The sequence below is a fragment of the Carettochelys insculpta genome, chromosome 26, assembly GCF_033958435.1.
Source record: "Carettochelys insculpta isolate YL-2023 chromosome 26, ASM3395843v1, whole genome shotgun sequence".
Taxonomy (NCBI): domain Eukaryota; kingdom Metazoa; phylum Chordata; order Testudines; family Carettochelyidae; genus Carettochelys; species Carettochelys insculpta.
Window position 1 is genome coordinate 10,505,246 of NC_134162.1, and position 11,839 is coordinate 10,517,084.

An 11,839-nucleotide genomic window follows, 5' to 3' on the forward strand; every position below is an offset into this window, starting at 1 on the left:
ATGAGCTCTGTAGCCAAATGATGGCAGACATCCTCTTCAAAAACTCTGGGAGTTTGTCTTGCTCTGCTTGACTGCTGATCATTTTAGCAGAGATGCTTGCTACCCTGAAGAGATGAGTCTAGCTTGGGTTTGTGGATGCAGCCTGAGTTGAAGTTACTCTTTTTTTTTTTTTTTTTTTATTGTTATAGAACCCAGAGACCCTAACCAAAATTAGTGCCTCTTGCAAGGAGTCACACAATCTTCCAGAAACAAAAACAGTAAGAAGGGTTCTTTTGAAAACAGGGTTTGTTTTCAAAGGAAACTCATCTACATGGCTGGTTTTGCGCCTGGGAAAAGCCTCTTCTGCAAACATGATCACACAACAATATGCAAATGAAGCATAAGATATGTAAATCCATGCTTCACTTGGATTTTCAATCTCACTCATTTACATTCTGCTTCCAAAAGCGTAATGCAGTGTAGACGTAGCCACGTAGTGAGCCAATTATGTGCTAAACAGACAAGGAGTCAAAAGGGCAGTCTTATTCTCCTTTTACAGATGGGAAAGCTGAGATACCAAGCGAGTTAAGGGCCAGGTGTTTAAAGGTATTTAGGTGCCTAAAGATACAGATAGGTAGCCAGCTGAATTATCAAAAGGGCCTCAGTACCTACCTTCCTGTTCCATTTGCATCTCTAGTTAGCTAAATAGGTTTAAAAACCTCTCCCTTGGCCCCATGCCAGGGTCACATAAGGAATAGGTGGCAGAGCTCAAAGAGAGATCTGTAGGGTCCTGGAATAGGATTTTAACACAGGACTATACTTCGTTGACTGGACTACCATGTGAAACCGAGTACTAGAATCATCCAAAACTAGATCCTCAGTCAATGCTTTCAAACAGCTAACAAACCTTTCAGGGGTGTGGGACCTCAGCTTTCGGTGCTGTCATGAACCAAGCAAGGTTAATGATTACCAGTGTTTCATGCTGTTCTACATAGGAGCTCTATTTTTAAAATAAACCAGGCTGTAAAAAATAAATCCACAGCAAGATAACTCAAATGAGTCCACAAGTAAGCAAGTTCCCCTCCCCTACCAGCTATTTTCATCTCCTATTAGCTTTCCAGTGGGAAGATTTAATTTGCATTTAAATAGAAACCTTAGCAACCAGGCCAAAGTAATGTTAAAATGCTAATAATGAATGCATTTGCCTCTTTAAAAATTAAAATAATGTCAGAGTGCATTTTAATGGGGGGTTTATTAGAGGTTTGGTTTTTTTATGAGACACTTAGCATTTATAAGTTATTATTATTTAACAGACTGTTTACAGCTCAATCCAGACAGCTGAAACCCTAGACAGCCAGTGACTTTGCAAGATCTGAACTGACTCCTATGGAGGTGCAGATCATCATAAGAAAGTCTTCTCAGGCAGCAAAACACCTGATTGAGTAAAATGTAAGTTATAAAATAAGGGGGAGGGAACAGTGGGAGAGGAACCAGATATCCCCCAAAATGAAATAGCCAGGGTGGATCAGCAAAGAGGAAAATCAGCTCCATTCATCTATCAAGGCGCCTAGCCACTTGCATAACTTAAGCACGAGTAGCCCCAGTGACGTCAGTGGAACTATTCAAATGCAAAGTCACGCACCTGTTTTTGTGGGAGGTTTGTCAGTTTTCAAAGGCAGATTGGGACCTTTAAGAAGAGTGGGATGAAAAAAATATTTGCTGAAGCTTTTCTCCACGAAATAAAGGAGAGAGAGAGAAAGAAAAGCGAGGGGGGGTGATGCAATTTCTGTTTGCATCCAAGTTTGAGGTTTTTGTCAAAACAAGTATCACACCAGCTTCTTAGACTGGAATCTTTCTGGGGAAGTGGTCATTATTTTGTTGTCTGTACAGCACCTAGCACTCCCTGGGATCCTGGCCTATGACTGGGAACACAATGCAATAAATAAATAAGCATAAATAAAAAATGCAAAGAAGTTTGGAAAACTGTTCTCCCCCAACAATGGTTCCCGTATTTTCTGACAGCTGACTGCCAAATATTTGTCACTCTCCTTTTCTCTTGATGACTCAGACACCACGCCCTTCTCTGCCCCCCAAAAAAATAAGGAAAAAATTCATTTTCTTCCAAAACTTTCATTGACTTGATTACCACGTGAAACCGAGTACTAGAATCGTCCAAAACTAGATCATTTAAGCAAACTTTCATTGACAGTTTTCTTTTCTAACTGTTCTGCTCGTAAATGCACAGGAATTGGTACCAAGATGGTTGCTGTAAGGCGTTCTCCACTGGAATTTGCTTCCTTCCTGGGTCCACCGGATTGAACAGGCACTCTGCAAAATTCAGGTGCACAGGAAATGGCTGAATGTCTTTTTAATTTTAGTCATTTTTTAGGAGCCCCCAGTGGTGCTTAGCAGCTCAAATATTTTGTGAATGATGAGGCTATTTTCACCCTGGGCACTGCATATTTTACATTACATGGTAAGTTACACTGTTTATTACAGTTTAGCTCCGTAAAGCAATGTTTATCAATAAAGGTCTCAGCTGTAATCAAAATGGAGTAAACACATGACACTAACAGTGTGGGCCTGTACAATTGGGGTAAGTAGTACAAAAAGCTGGATATTTATCTAATACAGGATGAATCTCTCCAATCCAGCAGCCTCGGCAACTAATCAGCATCAAACCGGCGGATTTGCCGAACCACGGGCGATCAATATTGTCTAGAAGCATTACCAACATTTCCACTGCTTGTTGGACTCTTAGAAGACATTTGGGGTAAATTACAGCTAAATAGCAGCACAGAACACTGAGAACCAGGACTGCTGGCTGGAAACAAACTTTATAGGACTTTGGGAAACCAGGCCACACTCATGATAAGTGTATATCCAGCTAACTAAAATCGTGTCAGTTCACAGATGTTGCCGGACTAGAGAGGTTCATTCTGTATTTTTCATCCTTTCACTGCGATAACCTGGATCATGGTTATTGTAATGCTGGTAACTATCACTAACGCCAGATCTCAACTGATGCCAGCTTCTGCTCTGACTCATTAGAGATTAAGATAGGCACAAGGGTCCAACTGCAGGATCAGGGCCCATAGCTTGCACCTCCCTATGCGATAAAAATCTGTTATTTGGAGACTAAGGAGGACTTCACAGCTGTCAGCTTTCCCCACACACAGGCTGGGGGCAGCTGGGCTCCCAAGTCAACAGCAGGAACAGAAAACCCAAGGACCTAGTGCTTCAAGCCTATTGAGAGGTGTGCGTGAAAAGTCCAGAGAAGAATTTAAAAACAAAAAACAGAAACAAAAAGGATTAGTGATTTACAAAGATGACCTATAACAGAAAATTGAAAGAACTGGGTCTGTTTAGTGTTCAATGCAGTAGCGAGCAATGTTCAAACACACCCCATCATTTATTTCTTCCTTCATATAAGTGCCAACTGCTCTCAGAGAAGCACCCCAGATCCAAACAAGCCCAAACTTTGAGGAGGGAACTAAGCAGAGATAGGGTCAGATTCTGACCCTGGATCTGAATTTCATAGCTAACCCCTAGGTCTCTGCTAAGGTACTCTGAAGCCCCGGAGTCAAACTCTCTGGCTTCCGCTTCTAATGATAATTTCTCTTAGTAAGTGCCCATTCAGTGCCAAACGCTCTACATTACAGGCATTAAGATGCTTTTACGATCTGGAGCTTCTGGTTTGAAAAATGAAAACCGTGATCTGGCCAGTTTTTTTTCCCCTCCTAAAAGTGAAGTTTCTGCATATTTTTTGCATAATTTGTGGTCTTAAAAAAAATCAGTTGAGGAAAATGTTTAACTCATTTTCCAGCAGCTCTAAAAATAAGCAACTGGTGTGCTCCCAGCAGACATTAACTTCAGAAAGACATGGGTGGATGGTCAACAGCAGGGGCCAAACCCAAGAGCTCTGGATTAGCGCAACTCAGACGAAAAAAACAAACGGAACCATTCGCCACTGGGAAAACGCAGCTCCATCACATGCAAAAGAGTGAAATCCTGTTTATGCCACCAAATGGTGTGGGTCAGGAAATAGAGAAGTTTTCCAACAAAGCTGTCATGACCCATTTCTGCAACTGGGGAATGACATTTTCCCTTTTCCATTTCAAAACATCTTCATTTAAAATTTCTACACCCCACACAGAATAGAACATAAAACCAAAAGCTGTCAAAACTAACATTGAAGTGTTCAGGTTTCATTCCAATGCCCCACTACCAAGCCAGGTTCTAAAAATCTCAAAACCCTTCACAACATGGAGCTACTGTCCTCTGGCCGGCGAGCAAGCGTTTAAACCCAACTTAAGAGACCCATCTCTCTTAGCCAAGGTTGTAGCTGGCTCATCATCAACCTCCACATGGTTCTGCTACCACTAGAAGGCCCAGAGCACCACAGCAAGCTGGTGGGAGTTATATTTCTGAGCAACATGAATAGGGCTGAGACAGCAGGACCTAGAGGTGCCTAATAGGAAGGCTCTGAACTGGAACTCTGTGGACTTGGATCTATTCCAGGTTTGGCTGCTAACCTGCTGTGGGACCTTGGACAAGGTACTGTCTGTTCCCCTCCTGCTTGTGGTCTATTGTCAACTGTGGGGAAGGGATTCTCTCACGATGTACACATACAATACCTAGCATGATGGGACCCACTCTTAGCTGGAGTCCAAAGGCAGAGGGCCTGTCAGCTACTGCAGGTCCTAGGTCAAGATGGGTGAGGGGCCCAGCCCCATTCCCTTGGAAGGGGCAAAGCCAAGGGTGGAAGGGGCTGGGCCAAGGGCAGTCAAATCTAGCACCACCAGGACTGTGGTGCAGGGCCCCACACAGCCACGCAAAGTGGCAGAGCAGAGCCGCCACAGCATTTCAAAGGGGCCAGAAGCTCCAGGCCCCTTTGAAATACTGGGCTCTGGAGCAACTGTCCCAGGTCTGCCTATAGCTCCTACAGTAATAGGAATACTAACAGGATAAGAGATGTTGCAGGGCAGACAATAGATGCATGAATAGAAATGCACGTGGGGAAGCTTACACAACTTATGGTCTCATTCGAGCTAATAAAACCATTCTTAAATGCTAAAGCTATTATCCCATCAGTATCTAATTCACCCTGCTGTCTAAAACCCAGCATTATGATCTGTCATTTGCCTGGCAATCATTTCCTGAAAGAGTCATTCAGGCAGACTTACCTTTCCAGCGAGAATAAACTGCATCAGGTTAACATCTGCCAAAAAGACAAAAGAAGCAGACGAGCAAGACTGTCAGAAGGAGCGTTTGCTCTAGAGAGAATTGTGGTGAAGAGATAGGCAGATCAGCTCGGCCGCAAAAATCCAGCATGTCCGTGGCATGACTGATGACTTCCCTGCTGTCTGAGTCAGACCTGACAAGCTGGAAAATCACTGTCTGTCTCTTCAGAGCCAAGCTTGCGTAACATGCTACAGGGACTTCAGAATCTTCGTACACAGCAGGAGTTGGCGTAGCCCAGCAGTTGCTTTCTAGTTTTTTTTTTTTTTTTTTTTTTTTTTTTTTTTAAAGCCAGAGCAGCATGCACTCTTGCTACACGTCCTTCCAGCTACACATCTCGTGGGCTGCTGTGGGCCTGCTTGGCAAGGAAAGAGACCACTACTGCTACCAAACAGATTTGGAAGTCACAATCTAACTTTCAGTGGGAGAAAGCAACTGGATTGTCTTGCAGCATGTAACAAAGAAGTCAGAGCAGAGGACACCATCCTTGAGTGCAAGACGGAAAAAACCCATCCATGTGTTGACTACAGTAGGTGTTGTCCTTCTCATGGATAGTCTCAGCATTGCCCTGACAGAGGCAGATCCAGAGAGAGCTCAAGATGCTTCAAGTAGCTTGTTGGGTGGGAACAGCCCCATCAGTAAAACGGCCCTGCCTCTCTGAAAACAAGGAAACAGGACTTAATGTAAAAACAAAACATGTAAAGATTTTCTGCAGTTCAACATCTGTTTCCATGGAAACAGCAGCAGCAGAGCTGTGGGGACTCTAGTAATTTACAAAAAAATAGACTGAACGCTTTACATATTTCAGGTTCTCTTCCATGGCACCTGCAACCTTTAGGATTCATTCAGCTCCCAGAATATGCGATTATTAAGGTAGGGCCAATTTTCTTCCTCCTCCTGCTCTTTCCTGGGCACATTAACTAATCGGGAGTACGCTAACCTACCTGGTGGGTCTTTTTCCTTGGGCCTTCAGAGCAAATATTGGATTTGCATGTACATTTTACACAGTAGGCGTTTTACAACAGCTAAAAAAAGGGTTCATTTCCCAGCATTCATTAGCTAACATATTAATCAACCAGACGCATCCCTTGGGGCATGGTTCTGCAGTGGCTCCTCTGTGATTGATGGAGCCTTATTCTTGAGTGCCTGGGAAAGGTGGGCTGTGACCTGCAGTGGTGAGCTCGGGAGATGACAAACCACAACATTCTAGAACTGGAAGGGACCTCAAGAGGTCATTAAGTCCAGTCCCCTGCACTTATGGCAGGGCCAGACACCATCTATATCATCCCCAACAGATATTTCTCTCTAACATGCTCTTAAATATCTCCAGTGATGGAGAATCCACAACCTCCCTAGACAATTTATTGCAGTGTTTAACCACCCTGACAGAACCTCTTTCCTAATATCCAACCTTAGCCTCCTTTGCTGTAATTTATACCCATTGCTTCTTGTCCTATCACCAGAAGAACAGTTTCCTCCTAGTAAAAGTGTTTTAGGTACTTGAAAGCGGTGATGTCCCCTCTTGGTCATCTCTGTTTAGACAAAACAAACCCAATTCTTGCTGTCTTCCTTCACATGTCACGTTTCACCACTTTTGTTGTTCTTCTGTGGACTTTTCCGACACCCCAGAGCCTAATAGCAGCTCAGCTCTCCAATGGACAGATCAGGCAACCTCTTCAGAGTAGAAGATTTGAAGCCTATTCACCAGTGCGATAGATTTGCAAGGTGAAAGAGGTTGGAGTTTGGCCAAGCCTATCTGTGTGTCACACTGTGGTTGATTCACACAGGAGAGCCACCTGCTACTGCACATAGCCAGCAAAAGTAGCCCTTTGGCTGATATGGTAGAGGCCTGTGTTTTGGAGCCAGGGCTGCTGGATCCAGTTCTCTGTGAGCCCTTCCATAGATGTGGCAGTCCGGCACTTTGTAAATTCTGCTCCCCACTCCGCAGGGCCCTCAGACAGTTCTGCCACAGCTAGACACCTCAACCCTTGGAAACTTGAGCTGAGAGCCTTGGGCTCTCTCAAGGGGAGAAGACTGCCAGCTGCGCCTGACCTCTGACAAGCGGAAACTGATGTCATTTCAGCAGAGGCAGCCACTAGGAAGAACCAGTGGCTGGAAAAATACATACAGTCCACATCATACATACAGTCCACATCGAGAATGATTCTGTTAGCAGCATTGTCATCATCAGCAGAAAACATTAAGCTGTATAACAAGCTAGCCTATATCAATGGGATGAAAAATAAACCACCTGCTTAGGAATTTTTTTTTTTTTTTTTTTTTTTTTAAAAAGGAAAAACCACCACGTTTAGTTACAGCTGGGGAAAAAAAAAAATCTGTTGGTTCTTTTGGAGAAAGCATACTTGGGACCTAGCAAGAATGGAAATAGTCAATCTCCGCTCAGGATTCCCCATTGTGAGACGAGGAAATGTGGAAATAAACTAGTGATTTGGCATGATCATGAGCTCCTTGCTTTCCTAACCTACAGCACATTACAGACCTCAACTTTGCTTTCTCCTGCAGTCCAGTGCAGGACAATGCTGTTTGAAGGTTAGAATAGCTGATCATTTATCTGGTCTTCTATATTCTGTCCCCAGCTCCAAGAGAGGGAGTTCATCTAACAGCTTGTACATGGCAAACAGGAGTCAGGGCTCTTTAGTCCTATTCGTAGCTTTGGGAGGAGAATTGAGCCAAGTACCTTAGAAAGTAGAAATTATGGTCTCTGTTCCCTGCTCAGAAAGAGGAGTGTGGTCTGCTGATTAGATCACAGTAATAAGAGTTGACATTTATAGGCTCTGTTCCTTACTCAGGCTCTATTTTACTGTGAGCTCTCAGGCCAAGCCACCTAAATTCTCTGCGGACTAGTCTGGGAATCTGTCAAATGAGCATGCCATTTACTCACCTCACAAGGCTGATGCTGGGTTTACTTAGTGTCTGACATATTGATTTGAGATGAGCCAGCTGAGAAAGCCCTCCAGGAAGAGCCAAGTTCAGAAGAATTTCTGAAAATATTTGGGGGAACTTCAGGTGCACCTTAAAGACAGGAAATGCATTAATCAACATTTATTTTGCATGCCAGCAGGGCTGAATTCTGTACTAGACTGTGTTCAGAAGCTCATTTATTCCCTAGCTCCCCAGTCTGGTGAATGAAGTTAGGTCACAAGCCTCTAGACTCTAAACCCTCTTGCAAGTACTTGAAGCTTTGCAAAACAGGAGCAGCAAATGGATGGGGCAGCACTATGTTCACAGCCAGTGTTCCCTGTAAGCCAAGCACTTGGGCGGCCACTAGGAGAGATTCAGATGCTGTCCAGCTGATTAGCAGAGCACCCACAGCCACCCATTATGGGCACCGTGCATTTCTCTTGGTGGCGAACATCTGCACATGCCTTGGTGCACATTAACAAAAAAGTTATTCTGCCCATGGATAGAAAAAAAAGTGGGAACACTGCTAACAATGGGGAGGAAAAAACCCATAATTCCATCACAGCAAATGCTTAAGGAAAGGGTGATAATTCCATCTGGCTGATACCTTATTAGCTTCATCAGTTGAAACTCGAAGACACCTTACTTCCCCCGCTGTGCCTCACCTCTTGGATGGCTTTGAGGAACTTGGAAACATTATGGCAAAGTTGATTACAATTAATCTTACTGCTGTAGTCCCCCCAGCCATTCCCTATTAAGCCACCTCTTTGCTGTCACTATTCCCTCCCAGGGCTATCTGCCTAGCTTAGATCCCTGCTGACAGGTCTCAAGAGAAGGCTGCAGTACATAAAATCAGAGGGGGTGGGGGAGACCGTCTGAGATGGCAGCTGCCAGCAATCTGTGGGTGTTACAGCAGGAAGGGAAGGCGGCAACAAGTACAGTGGAGGAGAGGTTAGTAAGTGATGAAGGGGACCCTTCCCCAGAAATCATACCTCCCAAGTCCACTGATGGGAGTTCATAGCTCAGAGAATGGAATGAATGGCACAGGAAAATCCAACTATTGAGATAAAAGCTGATGCAAACATCCTTTTCTTTTTATCCAGTGGGCTCTGTCCCCAGTACATTAGACCAAGGGATTCTGAACTCCCACCAATAAGTTTTTAGTGCTCAATCTACTGGATCACTCAAAAACTGGTCCATTAAAGTTTCCGTGTATTGACTGGTGCACAACAGTCCTTTGTGTTTCCTAGATAGAAGGGCAGCAATGTTCTTCACCCAGACCTTTTAAAATAAGACAAGACAAGCCAACCCCAGACAGCTGCTCCTCCTTTCCTAGTTTGGGCAGAGACCGCTCCTGCATTTGCGAAGTATTTTTGCAGAAAGGACAAGCTGCTGCCATCTCATCCACTGTAAGCAACAGGCTGCCTTGGGGAAGTCACCCCCTGGTGGGATGCGGCAAGCTGTCACAGGCAGGCCAGCAGCAGGGGTTAACAGTCACGAAGTAACTGGAAAGCAAGCCGAAGGGACTGTGCCCAAGCAAAGTAAATAGTGAGACAGTCCAGCTAAGCAGTCTCCATGGAGGATTACCCAGCCTGGGGCATTCTCACTGAGTTTTATGGGACAAAGCACTAGAATAAGGTGCTTGACTGTGGATCAGATGTAGAGCAGCCAGAAAGACAAAATGCAGAGAACTGGGGAAGAAAACAGAGCACAGATTATATATTCCTTCCTGCTCTGTGCTCCCAGGCAATCAGCCTCCGTAGACAGGCTTCCCCCAACCCAGTCCTCTGTGTAATGTTGCTGTGGTCTCTCTGAATGTAAAGGAAAAGGCACCAGGTTTCACCCAACCCAAACTAAAAGCAGTTTTTGCAAGCTGCCATGAATCGGTGGCCAAGCTGGAAATAGTGAGTTAGTTCTCACAGCTCCCTCTCCTGGTAACAGACAGGAAAATGGATCAAATCCCCAGCCAGTGTCTGTTACTGCGATTTCGGACATCTCCTGAAAACAGATGACGACAACCAGGAAAGACACTGGATGGCAGGATTGCCTTGTGGTTAAGGCACTGCTACGAGACTCAGGAAGATGGGATTCCTGATGTGACTTTCAGGCAGTTTAACCTCTGTGTGCCTCAGACCCCCAGCTATACAAATCCCCCTTTCCTCTGATGCCGCATAATGACTAGATTGCATGCCCTTTGCAGGGCATCACACCTCACTCTGTGTATATGTTTCAGAGGGGGGGGCCCATGTTATTCTGTTTCAGCAAAAAAGACACCACTGAGTCCTGTGATGCCTTAATGCCTAGTACATTTATGTGGGCATAAGCTTCTGTGGACTGGAGCAGGCTCTGGCCCACCAAAGCTTATGCCCACATAAATGGATTGTCTTTAAGGTGCCACAGGACTCCACATTGTTTTGGTGTAGATGCAGCACCTAGCATGCAGTAGGTCCCAGTCTGGACTGGGGGGACTGCTGTAACACTGCTCGTTCATAGATTCCAAGGCAAAAGGGACCATTGTGATTGTCTTGCCTGAAGAATACAGGCCACAGAACATCCCCCAAATTATTCATAGAGCACCTGTTTTAGAATAACATCCAGTGGATCTAAAAATGGTCAGCAATGACGGAGCATCCATCTCACACTTGACCTATTTAGTGGATATAGCTGGGGTTGGTCCAGCTTTCAGCAAGGAGCTTGGACTTGATCTCTTGAGGGCTCTTTAAATCCTATGGCTACGACCTCTCATGCAGACAGACAATCACCTTTGTTACCGTTACTGGATCGCATCCTATAGCTAGCACAAGTCCATATCCTGCTAGTCTCACCTTTCTGAGAAAAATGGCACCCTGTCCCACTTGGCTCCACACGGAAGGGTGCACTGAAGAGTGCAGTCTTAGGCACAGTAGCCAAGCCACACGAGCCATGCAATCAGTGGCTAGAGCATGGTGGGAGCCATGAGAACTGCCTCACTGTTCCGAACTCTGCCACGGATTCATGGCGATCTTGCACAAGCCTCTTCTAGTCTGTAGCTTCTTACATACTTCTCACTGTAATCTCAGAACAATAGGACTAACAGTCGCATATTCCACCCTCCTCCTCCCTGAGGGAGATAGGGAGCAGTGCCATGTTTTACTTTGGATTTACATCTATACTCATGCTTAATGACATTAAGAATGGCCACACTGGGTCAGACCAAAAGGTCCGTCTAACCCAATATCTGGTCTTCTGACCGTGGGCAATGCCTGATGCCCCAGTGGGAGTGAACAAAACCAGTCAAGACTGATCCTTTCCGGTCACCCATTTCCAGCCTCTGAAACAGAGGCTAGGGCCACCAGTCCTACCCATCCTGGCTCACAACCACCAATGGACCTAACCTCCATGAATTTAGCTAGTTCTTTTTTGAACCCTGTTAAAGTCCTGCTCTTCACAACATCTTCAGACAAGGAGTTCCACAGGCCTACCGTATGCAGCGTGAAGAAAAAACTTCCTTTTTTTGGCTTTAAACCTGCTACCCATTAATTTTTTGTTGACCCTGCTTATGCACACACCATCAGTATACTCACACGCAAGTATACACATAGGGAGCAGGTTGGTAATAAGCTGTATCAAATCTACCAACCCTTACACACAGATTCAGAGGGGTAGCTGTGTGGGTCTTACCCAGGAAAGCTCTGACCCAATAAATAAAGTTGTTAGT